Source organism: Chlorocebus sabaeus, chromosome 23, assembly GCF_047675955.1.
Source record: "Chlorocebus sabaeus isolate Y175 chromosome 23, mChlSab1.0.hap1, whole genome shotgun sequence".
Taxonomy (NCBI): domain Eukaryota; kingdom Metazoa; phylum Chordata; class Mammalia; order Primates; family Cercopithecidae; genus Chlorocebus; species Chlorocebus sabaeus.
The window spans coordinates 23,713,216-23,736,725 of NC_132926.1; the positions used below are offsets into that span (position 1 = coordinate 23,713,216).

Below are 23,510 nucleotides of genomic sequence, written 5' to 3' on the forward strand. Positions count from 1 at the left end.
GAAAAAAAGAAAAAGAAAAAACCCCAAAAACATATTATTCTAACTATATAAAACACACATGCTTCTCTATGTTTGGCCATGAAACATATGAGCTTAGAGAGACATAGAACAATGGTACATTCATTGCTATGTTGGAGGCACTTTCACTAGAACAGTGGCTCCCAATCTGGCTTAAGGAGCTTTAGAAAAATATACAGACACTTGGGCCCCATACCAGAGATTGTGATGTAATTTGTCAGAGTAGTGTGTAGACATTGCTTTGTTTCAGAAAGTTCCCCTCCTCAAAGTGATTTTAATGAGTAACCAGTATTGAGCATACTACAATAGGAGTAAATCTTGGCTCTGGTCTTGTCTTCTATACAACTGAGCCTTGGCTTGTGTTGACCAACGGAAATTCTTTCTTTAATACAGATATTCCTCCCTGGAATTACAAGTGTTAATAATACGCTCCCTCTAAAAATTCCACTGCCATCAATCAAGCTTAGAGCAATACAACCCCACTGTGTAAAGATGGAGGTTTAAGGTGACACTATGAGTAATAGTGAACATTTGGAAGCCATCCGAACGCTTGCCAATAGAGGATCAGTTTTTAAAAAAGGCACAGCCAATGCAATGAAACACTATACAGCCCTTAAAAAAAGAATAAGTGAAGTCCTGGAAGTCTATCCTAATAATTACCCAGAATCCATTTTTAAATGAAAACAAACGGAGGTTGTAGGATGTGTATGTAAGATACATTTTTGTGATAAACTTTCTTCAAAAGAAATAACACAAATTACATAATCTCAATTCTTGATTAAACAGAAAAAATTCAAAACAATAAGCCTTATAACAGTTACTCTTAAGAGTAAGATGAGATGGGAGAAAGGGGAAACTTTTACTTTTCACTTTATATTTCTTTGTAATATTTAAATGTTTATAAACAGAATATATCATGTTTATACTTTTTTAAGAGAGAGGAAACATTGGCCAGCCACACCCTCTCCCCTCACACATATTGCCTTCCAACCCAAATATTAAGCTGGCTCTTTTAAAACAGAAAATGATGGCCACTATACTGGCTGAATTTTTTTTGCAGATGAAAAACACCCTGCATCTTTTCCATTCAGCATTCCATGAAAGTGCAACGGAGCCAAGTCTTGTGTGTGGGAAAGTGTGTCTTTGTGTGTGTGGATCTCGTTGTAGTTACAAGGGCCCCTCCCTTTGGTAACAATTTAACACCCACATGCATCCTCAGGAAGGTCAAAAGGGAACAGCAAGAGTGAAAAAACATGTTTTAGAAATGTGAACCAGCTCCCACATCCAAAATTCTTTTCCCTCACATTGAAAAAAAAAAAAGCAAAAAAACCGACATCATGCATGTTTCCAGGAGTTTCTGGTGGATTTAATAAAACGAGTGGTGATGCGATCCACAGAAAAAGTGGGAAACTGGCAGCAAACTTCTCGTCGGAAATGAGGCACTGTGCTGGGAATAGTATTGTTTTACAACCTAAATGCAAAAGTCATCATGCTTAATTCTATGTCGTTTTCATAATTCATACAGGGGTCTTGTGGCCATTTGGAAATGTTAGAGTCCTAGGCAAAGAACAATCATGGAATTTCCATATTCGTAGAAAATCAGCACCTCCTCAGATTATTTTAAAAAATCAAAATTCCCTTCACAAAAGAGAAAGTTGGTAATTTCCTGTAATTTTATATTTGAAACTTCGATTGGAATCTTCAGTACACTTAAGTGGCAAAGCAGAAAATCTAATAATCAGCACTTTTTAAGATATTTCAAGTGAAAGAAATAAGTTTGGAGGGCTCATAACGATATTTAGAAATTCTTTCTGAATGTGCTGTGATTCACTGCTTTTTGTTAGCCTGTTTTCACCAATCTATCTTTCCCTGAAGGGATGAGTCAGTAAAATACGATACAATCTTATGCAATGTACAGTCTAGCTTCAGAATCCTTAGGCAACATAGATTGTAATACAAGTTTTACCTTCAAATCCCTATGCAATCTCAAGCATGTTACTAAAACTTTCTGTGCCACTGTGTTACAACCTCCTAAAGCATGAATAAAAATACCTGCCTATCTGATAGAACTGTGATGGTGATAGATGAGAGAGTGCACAATGAAGCATTTTTTAAAGTTAAGGGACTATGAAGAGAGGCAGCACAGTGTAAACAGAAGTGATACTAACGAAAACTGAGCTGTGTCAGGTAACTTCTGAAAGCTTGTTTCTTCATCTATGAAAGGGGATGATTAATTCATAATTAATTCAATGAATGTTTAGTATCCCCGACATGTCAGGCACTATATTACCTGCCTGGAAGGATAATTGTTGCATTCTGCCCACTCACAGGGATATTGTGAGCATCAATAAGGCGATACCCACCAAACACTTTGGAAAACACAAAGTGTTGCACTTTCATGCAGGATTATTATGCATATTTTTAATTTTTCACTCATTAAAAAAATAAATTTTATGAGTACCTGCTATGTTAAAGCAACAAATCAGACAAATTCTGTTCTCAGAGCTTAAAGTGTAATATGGTTGCTGAACACATGGATAGAGTTGTAAGTTTTTTAAGTAAAGTGACGTAAGTATTATATGTGTGACAACCCAGCTTCTAGAGCAACTCTAGACATTATGCTTAATTCTGTATCCTTTTCATAGTTCATACAGGAGTCTTGTGGCTACTTTCAAACGTTCGTGGTTCAGGAAGGATTCCTGTAGGAGACTGGCTTGAGCTTCCCTGATGCTGCTGCAGGGATGCTTGTCAACCCACCAGAACTTCATCCATTCAACAGATGTCTATTGAACACCTACTAGGTGCCAGACCCTGTGCTACGCTCCATCATGGGGTGTATTCTCCAGGAAAACATATACACGTGGGTTTCATCCACATGAAGTTTAAGCCATCATACATTTTCTCCCAGTGCTTCTGAGTGCAGGCCTTTTGAAAAAAAAAATCTGTATATACCAAACACTACTCTTCTAGACAGGATAGATGCAGTGATGTGCTGATAAACCAGCTCTCTGGAAGCAGGGAGGGAGGAAGAAGCCCTGATTTGTAATATTTGTTGAGTTACATGGTGTAAATACTCCCACTGTGGATGATTTCAAGCTACCAATTGTTTGACACCGACTTGAAGAAATCCTGAATACTTAATTACTGGTTTTCGTAATTTGGTTTGAGCCAACCCTAGCACACGATTGAAGATCCAAGTGTTTTAGTTTACTGTTTAGTCCAAGAAATGGCAACATAGATTGCTGATGAGTGGCCATTAAATGTCTCTTGATTCTAGTCTCAATCCTTCCTCAGGAATCTACCAAGTCCTTCCAGGATGTCCCCAAAAGTCCGCAGGGCTATAGCCAATGTGATTCCATACTAGCTCCACACCCTGCAGTCAGAAATGTCCAAATGGGCTAAAGAGTGTTCTCTGGATGCTGAAATACCATCTTGTGAAACAAAAGTCTTAGGACTCAAATACAAAACAAAAGTAAACAAAAAAAGATCTGCCCATGACTTTTTTAACCTTATGGCATAATTTCTAAGTTAAAAAAAAACAAAAAGAGGCCATGTGGTTAGGAAATAATTAATGTCATAATAGGAAAGAAAAAGAACAAACAAGGTCAAAAGAGAGAGCCACGCTGTCCATAAGTCCTTCACACTGTAAACAGCATTCATTGCTCAGAGCACATGCTAGTTCAAAAGAACAAACTCTCTGTATGAGTGTTGGGTGGGACTCAGAGGTCTTTATCCAAATAGAAGCGATTTGCTATTTCACCACAAAATCCAGGCACAAGTACATGCTCCGTTCAACTTTACTTAACACAAAGTGCAACCGACAAGTATTTGTGGAGAAGCTACACAGGCAAGACAGTACCCTCGAGAGGTAGGGAATACATTCCCCCTTCTCCCTGAAGCTTGCAGTCTTCTTGGATTCATCTTATGTATACTGGCAAAAGGGTGGTTTGAGTGAGGAAAATCAGGTATGTCCAGACTGGTGGTTTTTAAGTGACAGGTTGAGGGAAGCCCAATAAATTCCAAACACCTCTAGGCTATTTTCTAGGTCATTTGCCATCTGGTTTACCTATGTCCTCTCCCCATCCCTTCCTTACAGTCTCCACGACATCACACTCAGTTCCTCAAGTAAAGCATGTTCTTTGCTCTCTATGAACCTTCACAAACCCGGTTCCTTCTCCTGAAACAGGCTCAGTTACCTACCATTTCCCCTCCCCATCTCCCTTGCATATGATTTTCTGAGAGTCGTACTTTAGATCTCACAATGATTTTGGAGGGAATTTTTTTTTTTTCTTAAGCTCTCAGAGGGCCAGAGGACTGGGTTTGGGTACTGCACGGCCACATATGGACACATTAAGGAGAAAGGCCCACCACCTATTGCCTCCATTGCCCATCAGCAGCACCTCTGACACTAGGGACTGCACACTAGGAATGAAACCACAGCTATGTGAGGACGGGAGCCCCCTTTACAATCTCCTTATGCATGGCCGTCACCTCACAATGCTCATGGCTGTCTCCAAGTCTTGTAGAGATGTCCTAACTACAAAGAAGCCTGGGCAATGCAGTTTTTAGTTTCACAGCCTCTATGATGTGGATGTTACACCAGGAGGGCATGGGAATGGCACTGAGTGTGCTGTCTTACAGGGGCAGCTATTTGCTTCACCCAGAGCATAGAAGAGCCAGGATTTAAATTCTAAATTCCAAGCCCATGAATTGAATTTTTCTCTACCCTATACTGGAAGTTACTGGGTGGATTCAGTATTTTCTAGCCTCCTCAGGCCCACAATTCTTGAGATGTGTGGTTCTTCCAGGTTTACTAGCAGAGGAACACCTAAGCTTTAGATTTTTGGACTCCTCATAGCCTTCTTTTGTCTCCCTTGAGGATGAACATAGAACCTCTAATGAGTGACACTGTCTAGAGGAAGGAGGTGGCTGGGCGCGGTGGCTCACGCCTGTAATCCCAGCACTTTGAGAGGCCAAGGCAGGCAGATCATGAGGTCAGGAGCTCAAGACCATCCTGGCTAACACGGTGAAACTCTGTCTCTACTAAAAATACAAAAAATTAGCCAGGCGTGGTGGCGGGCGCCTGTAGTTCCAGCTACTTGGGAGGCTGAGGCAGGAGAATGGCATGAACCCAGGAGGTGGTGCTTGCAGTGAGTGAAGATCATGCCACTGCACTCCAGCCTGGGAGACAGAGTGAGACTCTGTCTCACACACACACACAAAAAATAAAGGTAGGGGTAGGAGGTGCTTTAAGGAGGCAATAGGACAGGATCTAGGAAAAAAGTTAGGATGATATTGAATAAAGGTCAAATATCGTGGCTACCATTCATTGGTTAGGCACCTGGCATGTATTAACTCTGATTCTCCTAGCAATCCTTCAAGGAAAACAGTGTTACCACTTTCTTTAGATGAGGGAGTCTTGATTTTACAGTAAAGACACCTGATCAAAGTCACACAGTCAGTACGTGATGGAGACAGAGTCAGAAGGCAGGTCTTTCTGCTCCCAAGACTAGACATTCCTAGGTGAAGAAAATAACAAAAGGTATAGGTTATAGAGTCAGAGTACAAGAATTCCAACCTCAATTTATGGGCTGCATAACCTTAGTTAACTCCTTTAAGCTTCCTGGGCCCCAATTGCCTCATATGTAAAATGGAGGTATTTGCATCTATCTGATGGGGTTATTGAGACAACCAAATGAAATAATCTTATGTCCAGCGTTTGGCCTATAATCAGTGCTAAATAAGATGTTCACTGTGCTATTATTGCTGCTATGCCATCATCATCATCATTATTATTTCCCTGTGCTGCTGCCTCTCCAAAACACAATATCCTAAGAGGGCAAATTGTATGTTGAATAAAAATGCTAGAGATGCTCATTTGCACAGCACATTCATGGGACCATGAGCTCCTCACTCTTGCTGGAGTGGAGAGTTCCTGCAAAAGAGTAGTGGGTGATAAGACTACAGACAGATGCAGAGCTGCATTGCACTGAAAGCTTTGAATTCCCTGGGAGATGGGCTCAATTGGGCCCTGGCAGGGACCTGCCTCGGGGGGTGGCAGTCACAGAACTATTCCCAGCCGCTGTGCTTCTCATCCTCGCCCCAACACAAAAGGGAAGGATGAGTGACACCTCAAACAACTTTGGAGAGTCTAACAACAATTTTCAACTTCAAACAGGCCACACATAAAAGTTGAAGACTTTTGCTACAAACCCAACCACTGGGAAATCACTGCCTGGCTGACATTAATTCCCCAGCCACTGTGAAGCCGTTACTGAAAATGCAACTTTTTTTATTCCAAGTCCTTTAACATTTCAATCTAGGGCATTGGCAATGTGGAACAAATCCAGGTCAGGTCCTGCTTTAATCCCCAAACTGAGTATCAGTGTTAAGTCCACAAGGAATTAAGACTCAGAGGTGAGGGCAGGGAAAGACAAAGGGCAATAGGAAGTTATTTAGATACCACTAGAATTGTCTTTCTTTATATTAGGATCAATATATGATTTGGGTTGCTATTATTTTTGTTGGCACTGAGTTTCCAATTTTTAATCTCCTATTACATTCATGTAGCATTTTAGAGTCTATAAATCTGATCTATGTATTATCCTCTGATTTCATTTGCTTTGTGGGGATTGAACAAGTTAGGCTGCAGAATGATGAGGTTAGGAAAAATAGGAGCCTCCAAGATCATCCTACTTTTGTTTTAGCGTGAGCCATCTCAGAAAGTGTTCGCCATGGCTTCACTGCCAGGCAATGTCAGAATTTGGAACAGCTTCCACATCACCAGAGGTCTAGACTTCAAAGTGGAAATCATTCACTGACTTTCTGTTAGTGCAATGGTGTGTGGCACTGGAGACTGGGGTAAAGGTACAACCCTTATTTTAGAGGAGGTTTCAGTCTTGTGGAAAAATAAACAGCTCCCTAGGTAATCATAAGCAGTGGAGAGCAAATGAGGTACAGTTAAATACAAGTTGGGGTAGAAATGTCCATGCTCAGCGTTTCATGGGACAGGTTGAAAGATAGTTTTAATGTTTGGGGATAAATATGGCATAAGCCTATTGTTTAAAAAAAAATCACATAGAAAAGTAAAAGAAAAAAAGTAGATTGTAACTTCAGACCCCACTATTCAGAGATAAAACAATGTTAAAATCCTATTTAACATTCTTGAGATATCTCTCTGTAGTCATCTGATTTTGCAGAGCTGTATGAATGGGAATAGCTGTAGATACAGAGATTCATATGTGAAACCACTCTACACGTGCTGATTTGTAAACCTCTTTTTTATTTTAGAATATCACATCAACAAATTTTAATGTCAATAAAAATAGAATTGTCACATCATTAAAAAAAACTTGAATCCTATTTCACTGTATGGATATACCATGTTTAGCCAGTACCCTTTTGATAGTCATTTTAGTAGTTTGCAGTTCTTCATCATTTATTAGCAATGACGTGATGTTCATCCTTCTGTGCACATCTTGTATACTTAGGTGAATGCCTCTTTAGGGTAAATTTCTAGAAATGGGATTGTTTTGGATGACTCACACTTAGGATTTGACAAAAATGGCCAAATTGCCTGATAGGCTACTTTTAAAGTTTCAGGTCCCAGACATCTGGTTGTGGGGTAGTCTTTTCTGCCTTGAAGCTCACTCTTAGCTCCCTGGAACTTGCAAGAAAGGTCAAGGTAGAAAGAATGTGGAGCGAGAAACACACCTAACACGTGCCTGGTTCTGCAGGCTTTTTATGCACATCATCTAGTGTAAGTCAAACGTCATTCTCAGGAAATTGGTATCATCCTGGTCACTTGATATAAAAGAAGGGCTGGGAAGCTCAGAAGCTGGGTCAAGTTGTTTTCTTTTCTTTTTCTTTTCTTTTTTTTCTTTTTTTTTTCTTTTCTTTTTTTCTTTTTTTTTTTTTTTTTGAGACAGAGTCTTGCTCTGTTGCCCAGGCTGGAGTATAGTGGCACAATCTCGGCTCACTGCAACCTCTGCCTCCCCGGTTCAAGCGATTCTCCTGCCTTAACCTCCCAAGTAGCTGGGACTACAGGCATGGGCCACCATGCCCAGGTGACCTTTTTTTTTTTTTTGTATTTTTAGTAGAGACAAGGTCACCATTTTGGCCAGGCTGGTCTCAAACTCCTGACCTCAGGTGATCTGCTTGCCTCGGCCCCCTAAAGTGCTGGGATTACAGGCCTGAGCCACTGTGTCCAGCCTGAAGCTGGGTCAATTTCTTAATTTCTCAAAGAAAGAGAGAAGTTCAACACTGAAACTTGGGCGTTCATGGAGTTACAAGATGCCCTGGAGACTTAGAAGATGAGTGATGGAAGTAGGGTGAAGAGAACAAGCTTTATTTACTTTGAATGTTTGCCCCAAACTCCACTTTGTCCTAGTCCTACTAACACTCATTAAAAACCAGCACTATGTATGAGAGCTGTGCCACTGCTCTCTCTGTAACTGGCAGCGCTTGCTTAAGGCTCCTAAGATTGGCTCCTTATGGGGTTGGCTTTTTCATGAGCTTCGGTGTGAGAAACAGGTAAGTTTCCTACTTCTCTAAGATCTTAATATAGGAAAAATTAGCCAGAAGCTTGTGAGGGGAAGCTAGCCAAGGTGTGTGTTTGCTGGAAATAAAATCAGTGGGCCTTCCAGGGCTGGGGGAATGGACGTGGGGGTATTTCTTCACCATCTGTCTCAGTCTCCAATGTGTCTTGATAGATGGTTTTCCCCTATAACCCATTAGTCACCTCATTCCTCTCCCTGAGCTCTGTTTTTTGAAATATGGTTATCTCATTTGAATAGCAATGAGTAAGTGCATTGGAACCTACTTGAATGCATTCTAAAAGCATTAAACTTGGAACATACAATTCAGTGACATACAAATTGCCAAACTATAGTAAAAATTGAAGTGATTAAAACAATTTAATGGCATGAACATGTATCCAGAAAGGAAGAGACAGAAAGAGAGAGAGAGAGAGAGAGAGAGAGAGAGAGAGAAATTTTTTCCAGTGCAGCGTCAGCCCAGTGGTTGATATTTCGGAAGAAGTGGGTGGAGGCCATTGCCAAGAGAAAGTGAAATAATTGATGAAGACCCAAAGGAAAATGCCCTTGATCTTGAAGTTATTACTTCATTTCATGAAATACGCTAAAAGTCGGTGAAAGACTATAAAGTCAGAAAGTCAATTGTTTTTTTCCCCTTGGATACAATTCCAATATGTGCATATAAACATGTCAGAAAGTTCTCTAAAAGAAAAGTATAGCTTGGGATCTAGGTCATGCTTTCAAATAGCCTTATTATACCCGTTATGAAGTGGACACTCAGGTATTTGGCTTGGAACTTTTATCCACACCCAAATGGCTGGGTGATTTATAACTTGCTATCCACATTCTCATAGCTGTTTGGTCAACACAAAGGCCTCAAATTAGGCTTGAAGTTTATTAGAAAATACACACACACACACACACACACACACACACACACACACAGTCTCTGAACTATCATTCAGCAAATGATGTCATAAGCTAACCACTATTTCCAAGTACCTTTGCACTGGAGCTACATTTTAATTATATGTTCTTCCTCCCTCCTTCCCTCCCTCCGTCCCTCCCTCTCTCCCTCCCTCCTTCCTTCTCTTCCTCCCTCTCTCCTGATGTTCTTTCCTTTCTCCCTTCCTTTCTTCTTTTCTTTCTTCCTTTCTATTTTTATTCTTTTCCCTGTCCCTCTCTCTGCTCCGTCCCCTTCTCTTTCTCCTCCTCGTTCTTCTTTTTAACATTCATAGCACGGGAAATAAATGATTGACTTCTTCTTGTCTTATTCCAACCGATTTCGTTCTCTTTTGTTTTGGAAATAGTGCTAAAAACCTCAGGAGGAAATGTTTTTTGTTCAGTGACTGATCTTGATACTTCCTGCTTCTTGTCAAGCCAGAAATAGCTCCTCAACAACTGCAACCAGGGAGTAGCAAGAAGTGCAAAAATGAAATAAAAATCTGTGTATTTCTCCACACAGAAAAAAAAATCCATTTGTTCATTCATAAATAAATAAATATTGATTGGACTCCTCTGATGATAGGTCTTGTGCCCATGCTGGGGCTACACCAACAGACAGAAAAAGAGATGATTCCTCATATCACTGAGCTCAGAGTCCAGCTGATCAATACTTACCTTGAGAAACAGTGCTGTGGACATGATTACTCTTCCAGGTAACAGGAGGAACATTTGTTTCTCCACGTGTGTCACCATGGGGTCTGGAAGAATTAACACCATCTTCAGCTAAGAGTCAAGCCCTAACTGATCTAAATTGATTAATATAATCTTATCCCTATAGCACAGTATAGTACAATTATTGTGTCAGAGATGGACACATGAACTGTGTTGGTTCAATCAGAGATAGTATCTTCGCTTAATGATCAAGAAAGGAGAACCAACTTCTCTCTCTCTCTCTCTCTCTCTCTCTCCCCCCGCCCACCTCCCACCCTCTTTCTCTCCTCATTATCTTCCTCCCCATTCCTGCTGAATGTGAATGAGAAAGTAACAAGGCATACTGTGGCTATGAAGGGCCTAAAGTGAAAATGGAAAGCAGAAAGAAATCAGGTCCTTGGTAACATAGTAAGCTGCTGGATCAAACCCTATCTAAAGCTTCTTGATGTTCAACTCCTTCATCTAGATACAGGTTTTACTTGCATTTCCTACCCCTTAGAGGTGAATGAATACTGATACACACAGGGATATATGACTTATTCAACAATTTGAGAAATACAATAATGTACTCACAAAAATGTTCCATGTAACTGAAATGACACTTTATCAAATATACTTGATTTATTTTTTATAATCATTATTCTAAATTATATTATACACATTGGTGCCTCAAAAATTATGCCAAATAAAAGATGTGAGAAGTACTCATATAATCCTAAATACCTCCTCCACGTTCCATAGTACACTGATGCCTTTGCAAACGACCGACGTGGATCAGATTGTTGTCTACATGATAATATTTCTGAATACTGTCCTTTTTTAAAAGCTGCATTTTGGAGTTTTGCAGTTATATTCTAAGCTTTAAAGCTGCATTTTGGAGTTTTGCAGTTATATTCTAAGCTTCCAGCTTCCACTCTGTGTGAAGATCATGATGCCAGCCTTTAATAGCTATTTCTTCCATATAAATTACTGCTTCTAAATCTCTTACAAGCTGGGAAACCATATTACTGAGTTTGTTAGAATTGTTTTTAAAACAAGAGTGAATGGACACTACGTAAATGCCTTGGGGGCAGGTGGCATGCAGCAAGTCTCCTGTCTATTACATATTATTATTATTATTATTATTATTATTATTTTGAGACAAAGTCTCGCTCTGTCACCCAGGCTAGAGTACAGTGGCGTGATCTTGGCTCACTGCAAGCTCCACCTCCCGGGTTCATGCCATTCTCCTGCCTCAGCCTCCTGAGTAGCTGGGACTACAGGCACCCGCCACCACGCCCAGCTAATTTTTTTTTTTTTTTTTTTGTATTATTAGTAGAGATGGGTTTTCACCGTGTAAGCCAGGATGTTCTCGATCTCCTGACCTCATGATCCACCCGCCTTGGCCTACCAAAGTGCTGGGATTACAGGCATGAGCCACCGCGCCCAGCCCCTGTCTATTACATATTCTTAACCCTATTGTTGGAACTCTAAGGCTCCATGTTGAGGCCTGAGAAGTCAACACAGGAGATAAAAAGACAATAGAGCTGTGGGATCCTGGGAATACCCCCTTCCCAATTCTGCTTCAATCAGTGCATTTCCATTTTTATCTGTTTTATATAACAGAGTTCAGAAAAAGATTTCATTTGAAATAAAGATTCAATTCTTTAAAGGAAAAAAGAAATGCTCCCCTATACCAGTATATATGATGGAATACTGTACTAGTTATTTTCAGGTAGAGTATTTTCCATAGCAGAGGTAAAGTCTTGGTTTTGGAAACTTATCTACACAGTTCCAGTGAAGAGAAATAAGAAATAAGAATTGCAGTCTCTACCTAGTGGACAATGGCTTAATTTAGTTTTACTGATGTTGGTTATTCAAATCTCACCTCAACAAAATGCATCTTTGCAAGGTCAACAGTTTATTCTGTTCCATTAAATCTAAGGTGTTATCAACATAAAAGATATAAGGTGTTATGTAAGATATACCATTATTGTATGTAGAACTAAGAAAGAAAAAGCATGGCCAGTTAAACCATACACTGCGCATATCTTTTGTGCACCACTTCACATATGACAGTTCTGTGCAGTGTTTGGCCTGCTTCTGATTGCTTCCTGCCCCAGAATTTCTCTGACACTGCACTGCAGAATGACAGGAGCCTTGACATTTACACACCTGCAACTTAAGGATGTGGGGAGGTCATGCTCCATGGAGCAACCCACAACCAACTGTAGACAACGTCCTCACAACAGATGATTCTAAGCCAAATTTCATAAATCTCTCCACAGAAGGTCCTGGGTGAATTACTAGTCACATACAGGCTAGGTCATTCAATAACATCACCTTGCATTGATTTTCCCCCCTTCTTGTTCACTTGCTCTCTCCTGGCCCTAGAAATCCATTCTCAAATAAGCTACCTGCATGCAAACCTTTGTCTTAGGCAGGTATTGTGAATTGTAAAACATACCCCAATTTCAGAGATGCTAAATATTTTCATCTAAGAATCATGAAATATGGTAATTTATGAGAATAAAAGACAAATTTGTTAAGTAAACAGGTTGATATCAAAGACTGTCACCCTATAAATAAATAAATAAATAGTACTGCAATTTTATTTGTAAATGGCTCTGCTTTGCATCTCATCTACAGCCCGGGCAATGTTCCACAATGAGCACAATGATGACACTTTGCCCCTGTAAGCTCCTCAGGCTACAAAGAGGGATTAGAGAGTTCACTTCACTCTCTGCAGAGAAGCAGAAAAGTCAGTGAGAGACTTTTATGATCTCCCTCCATACCTGTTCCTCCTCTGTTAAATAAATGGCACTTCCATCCACCCAGGTGTCCATAACAGAAACTAGAAATCATCACTCATAACTCTTTTCAAGAAATAATGCTCAATTTATTATCAAGTTATATAAAGTCTGCTTCCTTAGAATTTCTCAAATCTGTATAATTCACCATATCTTCACTGCACCATGTATTTCATGCCACCAGTATGTTTCCCTGGGCATTCATTGCCTCTAAACTGGTCTCCTACTTCTACTTTACCCTACTCCAACCCATTTTCCATACTATTCTTTTCATCCGTCAGTCCGTCCATTCGTCCATCTGTTCGTCCGTCCATCCATCCATCCGTCCCTCCATATGTCCATCCATCCATATGTCCATCCATCCATCTGTCCATCCATCTGCCCATCCATTCATCCATCCATCCATCCATCCATCCATCATCCATCTGTCCATCCATCCATATGTCTGTCCACCCATTTATCATCCATTACTTTGTCAAATAATTATTGAATGTTTATATGTAGGCACTGTGCCAGAGTTTGAGGAGTCAATGTTGAACAAGAAAAATATTGTCTTTGCCCTCATGAAATTTTACAGACAAGTATAAAAATCAGGTTACATATCTATATAAATGTTCATATATATATATGAACATTTCAGATTATATATTTATACAAATCAACTTGACACTTTATCAAATCTACTTGATTTATTTTTGATGGTAATTATTATAAATTATACACATTGGTGCCTTAAAACTTTATACCAAATAAAAGATATGGAAAGTACTCATATAATCCTAAATACCTCCTTCATGTTCCCCTAGTACACAGACAACTTTGCAAACTATCGATGTGGGTTAGATTGTTGTCTACGTGCTAAACATTTCTAATATTGTCCTTTATTAAAAGCTGCATTTTGGAGTTTTGCAGTTATATTCCTAGCTTTCATCCTCCAATCTGTGTGAAGATCACTATGCCAGCCTTTAATAGCTATTTCTTCCATGAAATATATTTATATATTTATAAATATATTTTACATATATAAATGTTCTGATTTATATATATAAATTAATCTGAAATGTTCCAATTTTTATATATTTATATATGAACTTGACAAATATTTCAATATTTTTATATTAAATATTTAAATACTATACATAACTATTTATAAATATATAATATATACATAAATATAGATAAATAAACTTGACAAATATTTAAATAAATATATATGTATATGTATATATACATACATACATATATATTATATATATAAATTGAACATTTTATTCCTTTTCTTTAGTGATACTCAAATAAATTCCAAAATCTTAGCAGGTGAGCCCTATAAGATCTTTCACAATCTGGCCTCTCAATATCTAGTCTTGCTGCAGATCACACTGTGATGCCCTCCCTCTCTCCCTCCCCCAACACACAGGCACATCTTCTGGTCACCGGCTACAGTAGTTTTCTATCAGCTCCTGTAGCATCAAGCTCCTTCCCATCTCAGGTCACCAACTTTCTCTTCTCCACCTGAAATATTCTTCCCTCTCTTCATTTCCTGGTTAACTCTGATTCCCCTTCAGAAGGAATGCCTTCTATGAAGCCTCTACTAGGCAGAATCCCTCTTTTAAGAGCACATCCCACGCTGTGGCACTCATCAAAAGTTTAATAAAAGAATACATTTTTAATTTGAAGTTTATGTTTTTTGTTAGACTGAAACCTATTGATGGCAGAGCCTTTCTTTATTGTATATGCCATGAGCAGCTCAGTGCCTTTCACATAGTAAATGCTCTTAAAACACTTGTTAAATGTGTTTAAGAAAGATCTTCATGATAGCAAAGTAAAAAGAATATTGGACAATGATTCAGGAGGCCAAGGATCTACGCTTTATCCTTCTTACCCTTTGTGGGCTGCACATATGCCACTTGCAAAATAAGTGGATACCTACAGAGATCTAAACTCTCTTACAGTTTCAATTCCCACAGACATAGGATTTAAAAATTTAAAGGATTAAACCTCCAAATTCGAAATTTTCACAACTGCCTGAATTTCAAATGTGCTGGTCCATCACAACGCTCTCCTTAAAGTGCACTGGGCACATTTTAAGGAGTTTAAATTGAAAATATTTAATATCTAAATATATTCTTGTTTCAATTGAGATATATAACATGTATATTATATATGCCATCTGAAATGTTCAGATACATATATAACAGATATTATATATAAACACATATATAATAGATATTATATATAAACACACATATAATAGATATTATATATAAACACATATATAATATATGTATAATTTGTTGAAACATTTACCTGAGCAAATAAAAGACATGGTGTTTTTATGGTAGATCCTGAAAGGTAACTTGAAAGAAATGGTAACAAAAATTTAAGATTCATCTCTAAGTTAATATTATAGAATCCCAAAGCACTAGATTTTAAGGTTTTTTATAACATTCTCTTAATAACAATTTGAGTTAACTATTTATTGAATAATTACTATATTCTAATAAGATATTTTGTTCATTATCTACATAGTGCTGTGGTTTGCATGTGGGGGTCCCCTCCAAAATTCATGTTGATAAAGATGGCAACAATAGAAACCAGGGACTACTACACTGAGGGAGGAAGAGCAGAAAGTGTTGAAAAACTGTTGGTTACTATGCTCAGTGCCTGGGTGATGGGATCATTCATATCCCAAATGTCAGCGTCATACAATATACTCAGGTAACAGACCCGCACATGTACCCCCTGAATCTAAAATAAAAGTTGAAAAATTTGGGAGGCTGAGGCAGCGGATCACTTGAGCCCAGGAGTTCGAGACTAGCTTGGGCAGCATGGCAAACCCCTGTCTGTACCAAAAAAAAAAAAAAAAATTAGCTGAACATGGTGGCATGAGCCTGTAATCCCAGCTACTTGGGAGGATTGATTGAGCGTGGGAAGTCAAGGCTCCAGTGAGCGGTGATTGCACCACTGCACTCCAGCCTGGACAACAAAGTGAGACTCCATTTCAATTTTTTAGAAGTCGAAAAAAAAGTAAAATAAAAAACAAACAAACAAAAAACAAAAATTCATGTTTAAACTAAATCCCCATTGTGATGGTATTAAGAACTGAGACTTTTGGGAAAATGATTAATTCATGAGGACTCTACTCTCATGAATAAATTAATGCCCTTGAAAAGAGGCTTCAGAGAAAATTTTCTCTTTTATGCCCTTCTGTCCCTTCTGTCATGTGAGAACATGGCATTTGACCTCTTTGGAGGATGCAGCAAGAGGCTCTTACCAGGTACCAAATACTGTGCTTGATCTTGAACTTCCCAGCTTCCAGAATTTCTGTTCTTTATGAATTACCCAGTCTCAGGTATTTTATTATAGCATCACAAATGGACTAAGTCATATAGCCATTCCAACTTTCCTTTGTTGGTATTTTGTGATGCATCTTCATTTCATCCTTTTACTTTCAACTTAGCTACAATCGTATATTTAAATTTTATCTCTTATAAATGACATATAGTTAGGTCTTTTTCAAAAAGTTAGCTTGACAATCTTATTAGGGTATGTACCTTGACTGTATTTACTGATACTCACTGCGGCTTTCTCTTTTCTAGTTCTCTATTTTTTGTTTCTTTTTTTGTTCCCTATTCCTGCTTTCCTGCATCCTTTTGGATTCGTCATATGTCTTTTATTCCATATTTTGTTCTTTAATAGTGTTTCAATTATACATTCTTGTATTTTATTTTTAATAATTTCCCTAGATACGTCAGTATGCAATCCTGAATTTAACAGTCTATTTAAGACACTTACGAGTTTAACCACTTTTATTTTACTCTCCACCCTTTGTGCTATTGTTGACGTATCTTTTCACTCTCATGTGATAGACTCTAAAGACAGCACTATTACTGTTCCTTAAACAGCAATATTTGTTTATATTTTCCTATCTATTTATCCTTTCTGGTGTTCTGCATCTTTTCCTGCTTACACCTGGGTTCATTTTCCTTCAGCCTGAAGTATTTCCTGTAAACTATGTCTTAGAATATCTATTTGCTTGTAATAAATTACCCCATATTTTGTTTGTCTGAAAGGTCCTTATTTCACATCAATTCTTGAAAAACATTTTTACTGGGTATGGCATTATAGATTAGTAATTTTTTCCCATAAGCACTTTAATGATGTAATTACATTGTTTTTTGGCCTTAAGAATTGCTAATGAATAGTTAGTTGTTAATCTAATCATTCCTTCTTTGAAGGTAATGTATCCTTTTCTTCAGGCTGTTTTTAAGAGCTTTTTTCCCTTGTTCTGTGTTTTCTAACTGTTTGAATGAGATGTGCCTATTTAATTTGTTTTTTAATCTTACTTGAGATTCATTGAGCTTCTTGAATCTGTGGGTAATGGCTTTCATAAATTTTGGAAAATTCTTGACCATTATGTATTTATATGTTTGTGTCTGCCTCACCATCCTTTTTCCTAGTGTAACACCAACTATAGGTATTAAACCTTTCTAGTGTTTTTCATATGGCTCTTATACTCTTAAACTCCCTTTTGTTCCTTTCATTCTTTCTTCTCTTTGTGCTTTATGGATATTACTCATTGGCCAGTCTTTGAGTTTAATAATTATGCCTTATTTTACATCCACAGTTCTGTTTGAAAATTGTATTTGAAGTTCTAGAATGTTCATTTGATTGTTTTTATATACTACAACTCTTGGTTGAACTTCTAAAAATGTTCATCTTTTAAAACTACCTTGTCAATTTTCACCTCTATTTTCCTTAGCATATTAACCATAGTTATTTCAAACTCCTCATTTGCAAACTTCAATATCTGGATTATCTGCAGGTCTGTTACTACTTGATTTTTTTTTCTTAATTATTGCTCATGTTTCTCTGCCTATTTTGTGTCTAGCAATTTTTATTCTATTCTGGACATTTAGAAAAAGAACTATAAGGTCTTCATATGATATTTCCTACCAATAGGGGTTCCCCTTCTCATTTTGTAGACAGATACAGTGATAAGCAAATCTGTATAATCCTGTAAGGAATTAGTTGGGTTTGGATTGGGTTGAAGTTTTAGTAAGATGTATTACATCTTTGGTTCCTCAGATGTGACCCTCCTAGGCTTTTGACTGGGAGCCTTGAAGTCTCAATTTCTTCAACTCTAGAAGTGTTAATATTTCCAGATTTTGAACTGAGTTCTTTAGCCTCACATATTATAGAAATTATTGGTTGTGTAGGTTTTGTAGATTCCGCTCCCTCTAGTGAGCTCTTTTTCTCCTAAGTCCCTAGGATGACCACCAATTCATGATGGTTTTCCTGGAACTCTCTTGATGTTAAAACTGAAAGACCCACATTCTGGGAACTCCCTAAGCCCCAGGTAAATTAATACAATCGGTCACACTATAATCACCACAAGACAGCAGCAGTTTTCACTTTTCCTTTCTTTCCCAGGCCCCAGTCTCTCACACCTTCCTAGAACTCAGCAAGTTTCCCTTGTATTTGAACTCCTCTACCAGTTTATCATCCAGATTTTGACTGCCAAAAAACTGCTGACTTGTTTTTCCTTTATACAATCCCTCAATTTGGTTTAAGTTCAGTTCTTAGGCCACTCGCAGTGATAACAGCTTTGATATTTGTCCCCTCCAAATTTCATGTTAAAATGTCTTCCCCAATTTTGGAGGTGGAAACTAACGGGAAGTGTTTGGGTCATGGGAGAGGATCCCTCATGAATGGCTTAAGTACGGTCCCTATGGTAATGAGTGAATTCCCATTTTATTAGTTAATATGAGAGCTAGTTGTTCAAAAGAGCATGGTACCTCCTTTCTCTCTCTCTCTTGTTCTCTCTCTCACCATATAATGCCATCTCCCCTGCCCCTTTCACCATGGCTGAAAGCTTCCTGCTGCCCTAACCAGAAGCAGATGCTGGTGCCATTCTTCTTTTATAGTCTGTAAAACTATGAGCCAAATAAGCCTCTTTTAATTATAAGTTACCCAGCCTCAGGTATTCCTTTATAACAGTGCAAACCAAACTAGTACACCCAGAAATTGCAAATGCCTCCAGTTAAGAAAGCTGCCAGGGACCATTAGATTTTCTACAAAGGAAACCTGGAGTTTTAGTTAGTCTAGTTCTTTGTTTGTTTCTGTAGCCCTTCTTTGCTTTAAAAGTTGATTTTTGTAATTTATCCTTTTTGCTTGGTTGGTGCAATGAGAATTTTGGCCTGCCATGTCTGATTAGCCAACTTTGAAGTTGAAGTCTACAGATTATGTCTCTTAATATGTAAACTTATAAGATAGGTGCTATAATTATCTCCACTTTACACAGGTATTGGGAGGTTAAATGAGTTTCACAAAATCATGTTGCTTCGAAGAGTCTATCTGGAATCCAAGACTGTCAAGCTCCAGAGCTTTTATTCCCTAAATTATATTAGTATAACTTTAAAAACTAATTATAAATAGTATAATTTTCAGATACCAAGGTTCTGAAAACTTAATTGACTTGCCCAAGACCCTAGGGAAAGTTTGAGACAGAGCCAGGATGAAACTTCAGAGCTCTTGGGCCAATGTTTCTTTCAGAGCCACGTAAGAGGACATCCAGCATGATATATACATAAAGAAACTGGTAATACTCTAGATGCAGGCATTATGCAAAGGAAAAATACTTGCAATGAATTTCATACATCATTAATTGCCACCCTGCATGTCGGGATTTTCACTAATTTATGTTGTGCACACGTGGTCATAATTTATCTAAGGGCTGATACACATAAACATAACTTCAGCAAAAAATGTGTTAAAATGTACGTTTTTTAAAAAATCATAAATAAAATATGGTCTTCAAATATACTAGCTGCAGTGCCTTTTTCTTCCTCAAGTGGGATTGCTTTTCCTCATAAAACATCACAAGAGAGGTAGAACTCTTCAAAACTGAAGGTACTAAGAATGCTGATTTCAAATGGTGGTGGGGAGAGGAAGGGAAGGATCTTAAGGGTTTTATTTAAGAATCTTATTTCTTTCAATTAGGCTGATCTGATTCTTGCCTGTGGATCATTTTCTTCCTCCAGTGAAGGAAGTATCACCACAGAGACTAAGGAAATGACTTCCTTTGAGTGAGGATAAAGCAAGACAATATCAAAATGAGGGAATTAGTGTAAGAACAGAATATAATCCCCTACCTCCAACTCTCTCCCCTGTTGGTTTGCTCTGTGTTCCGCAGTGCCTGCTCTTAAGGCTTCTCATATGGACTAAAGTACTGCATTGGTGAAGTTTTTGTTAATATAGAGATATTTCCTAGCATAGAAGGTGTGGTGGGCACACGAATAAGATTTCATTGTATAGCGGAAGTTGGGAGGTCCTAGCGAGCAGATCCTGATGAATTAACGAAAAGTAGTGTCATCCAGTGTAAATCTGAGACACTAAAGAGCAGGAATGACATTTGGCCTCATCCTTTCCCAGCATCCATTGCCCTAGTGAGATCCTCAAGGGAAAACTTAGCTTTGGGCCACACTTCTTTAGGACCTATGGCATGCCAAAGTCCACCGCCCTAGCAACGATATGATAGGTATTGTTTTAGGAGCCGGGAACACAGTGATAAAAATGACCGGCACGACTATTTCCTGAAATTCCTGCACTTAGGAATGATGGAGAATATATGCTGGCCAGAAAATAAGTATACATAAACACACAAACCAAGTACATGCGTCTATTACGCATCCAATCTGTGCCATGGATTTTCTCCGAATTCTCTGATATCCTCAGAGTGTACACAATACCTTAGCAAAGAAGTGAACAGTACTTTTTATGTCTACAGCTACTAGCATCCTCCCAGATCAATGTCCTAATGTCTCCAAGTAAGCCCCGAACACCTCAGCAGCTGTATTCTGGCAGCAGAGACGCGGCTGTCTATTCCCAGATGTGTGCCATTCAATCGCTAAAAAGGAGAGAAAGAAAGAGAAGCAATACAGGGGGAGGAGCAAACTGCGGGGGTTAGAGAGAAGAAAGGGGATACAAGCAAGAGAGGTGGAAGAGTGTGTAATACTGGATGAACTGTTGGGCATTTGGAAGCTCTGTGACTTTTCAGAAACTTCACCAAAATTCTCATCTTCAGAGATACGCAATATACTGACTTCCTTTTGCAAGACATCTGTGAAGGTCAAGACACTCTCCAAGCACTCCTTTCCTGCCTGCTGTCCCCAGCCTAACACTACTCATGAGGAAGTAACCAGCAGCCATCAAAGATTGGCCTCGGCACATCCTCCTACACCACCAGGACTGCTGGGAGGTGGTGAACTGCATTTTCTTCTTTTTCTGTGGCTTCTGAGTGCAGATCTCCATTTGTGTAGAGCCAATGAATGGTAAATATCAAGTCCTTGACTTTCTTAGACCTGTGGGACTGGTGTAGAAAAAAATAAAAGTGCTCTCAATAGTTTTATGCTCCTTTCTGAAGCTGACCTCTCCTCTCTGTTTGGAGTTCCTCTGCCTGGTGTACAGAGAAATAATAAAACATGGCAGAGTACAGTCCAGGGTTAAAATGTCATACATCCACTTTGGACTGTATTATGAAATGGTACCATGAGACTCAGGATCAGTCTTAAGCCTCAAATCTGAGTTCCTTTCCCTTCTGCTGTTGCTTAAATTTTTGCCCTGGCATTTTGTAAGTTGGCTCCATCTTCCCCAGGAATATATAGAGGGTATCAGTTTACACTGCAGGTTCCAACATCAAACTTTTTTAGTTAAAGTTCCAGCATAATACTTTACTATGCATGTGGTCATGGCAAAATTACTTCCCCTGAGTAAGCCTCAATTTTCTCATCTGCAAATGGGAACCAATGATAATGCCTATTCATAAGGTATCTTTAACGGTTAAGTGGAATTAAAAAAAAAAACTCTCTTAGCACAGTGTCTAGAAAACAGTAAACACGAAAGCATGTCTGCTATTAGTTTTATATATACATATAAGCACATATATATCTATATCTTGGGGAGGGAGGGATTCATCAAGTTTGATCAATAACTTGAGTAATACACATACACACACGTATGCATGCATACATTATATATATATATATATATTTTTTTTTTTTTTTTTTTTTGAGACAGAGTCTTGCTCTGTTGCCCAGGCTGGATGCAGTGGCGCGATCTCGGCTCACTGCAAGCTGCATCTCCCACGTTCACGCCATTCTCCTGCCTCAGCCTCCCAAGTAGCTGGCACTACAGGCGCCCGTCACCACGCCCAGCTAATTTTTTTGTATTTTTAGTAGAGATGGGGTTTCACCATGTTAGCCAGGATGGTCTTGATCTCCTGACCTCATGATCCACCTGCCTTGGCCTCTCAAAGTGCTGGGATTACAGGCGTAAGCCACCACGCCCGGCCACATACATATATTTTAAACTCCAGTTGTTGACTTCATCTGCCACCCAGTGTGACATGTTTATCCTCTAGAATCACATAAGCCTCCCTCACCACTGTGCCCTAAGCCAAGCAAGGCCCTAGAGAGAGTGAAACTACTGGCATTAGGACCAAGGAAAGCCAGCTGAAATAGGAAGCAACACATTCAAGATTTTTTTTCTTGTTTCTGCCTAAATCTCTGTGAGTCTTTTGCCTACTGGATGAAGACTTCTTTTATCTAATGTATAAGATTCGCCTCTATCTTCAGCATTTATTTTCTCTTCCAGAACATGTCATGGTGACTCCTTTAGTGAAAGAACACATTCTTTCCTGCTGATTTGCCACATACTCCCTCTCCATTCCTGCCACCCAGACACCCGCTCCTAGTACCAACCCTCCCACAAGTCCACTCGGGTTCTGTGTTCACGGAGTCCACAGGCAAAATGAACCCTTAAGGGCTCTTAGCTTTGCCCCACTCTGTCCCCCTCCAAGTCCCTTCCGCCTCGTCCCGTGGTGTTCTTCCCACAGTATCCCAGGCTCCTCCCCACAGTCACATCTGTCATCAACTTTTCGGTCCCACAATTGTTCTGCCCTTTCTCAGCAAACTTGTGGCTCGTTGTAAAATGAACATCCCCTAAACCCACAAGCATGCATGTGCATGTGAACACCCACGTATCCATGCACACACAGAACTTTTCTTTACACTGGAGATAGAACAACTGGGTGCAGCATACATACAACTGACAGAAAGAATCAGGAAGTACAAATTGTTTTGTTTTCATTCCACGCTGTGGGGTCAACACATAGGTGAAGCCAAATCAGAAAGTAGTGGCTTTTAACCTTTCTTTGATCATGGACCCTTGTAGAATATTACAAAAGTGATGAACACTCATCTTCAAGAAAATGTCCATATGCCCAGGACTTTGCACATAATTTCAGTAGAGGGGGTTGGACTTAGATCCCATATATCTTTAGGTCCCCAGGTTAGGACTTTTAAGTATAGAGAGGTACATTGAGTGCTATAATAAATAAATAAGTTAAGTAAGTGAATAAAATAATCCTAGTTATTGAATGTCTACAATGTGCCCAGAACTTCACTTGTAGTTTCTCTGAAGTTCTCAGTACCCCTGCAAGTTAGATATTACT

The 23,510-nt window shown here is 38.9% G+C and overlaps 1 long non-coding RNA gene across 1 annotated transcript in view; it reads left to right on the top strand.

Moving 5' to 3' along the window:
• Nucleotides 1-8,419: 8,419 nt before the first annotated feature.
• The window catches only part of LOC103244887 (uncharacterized), a 42,066-nt gene continuing 26,975 nt past the window's right edge, over nt 8,420-23,510 (top strand). The window contains exon 1 of the long non-coding RNA XR_501776.3: nt 8,420-8,550. This is a non-coding gene — a long non-coding RNA (uncharacterized lncRNA). The remainder of the gene's footprint in view (nt 8,551-23,510) is intronic.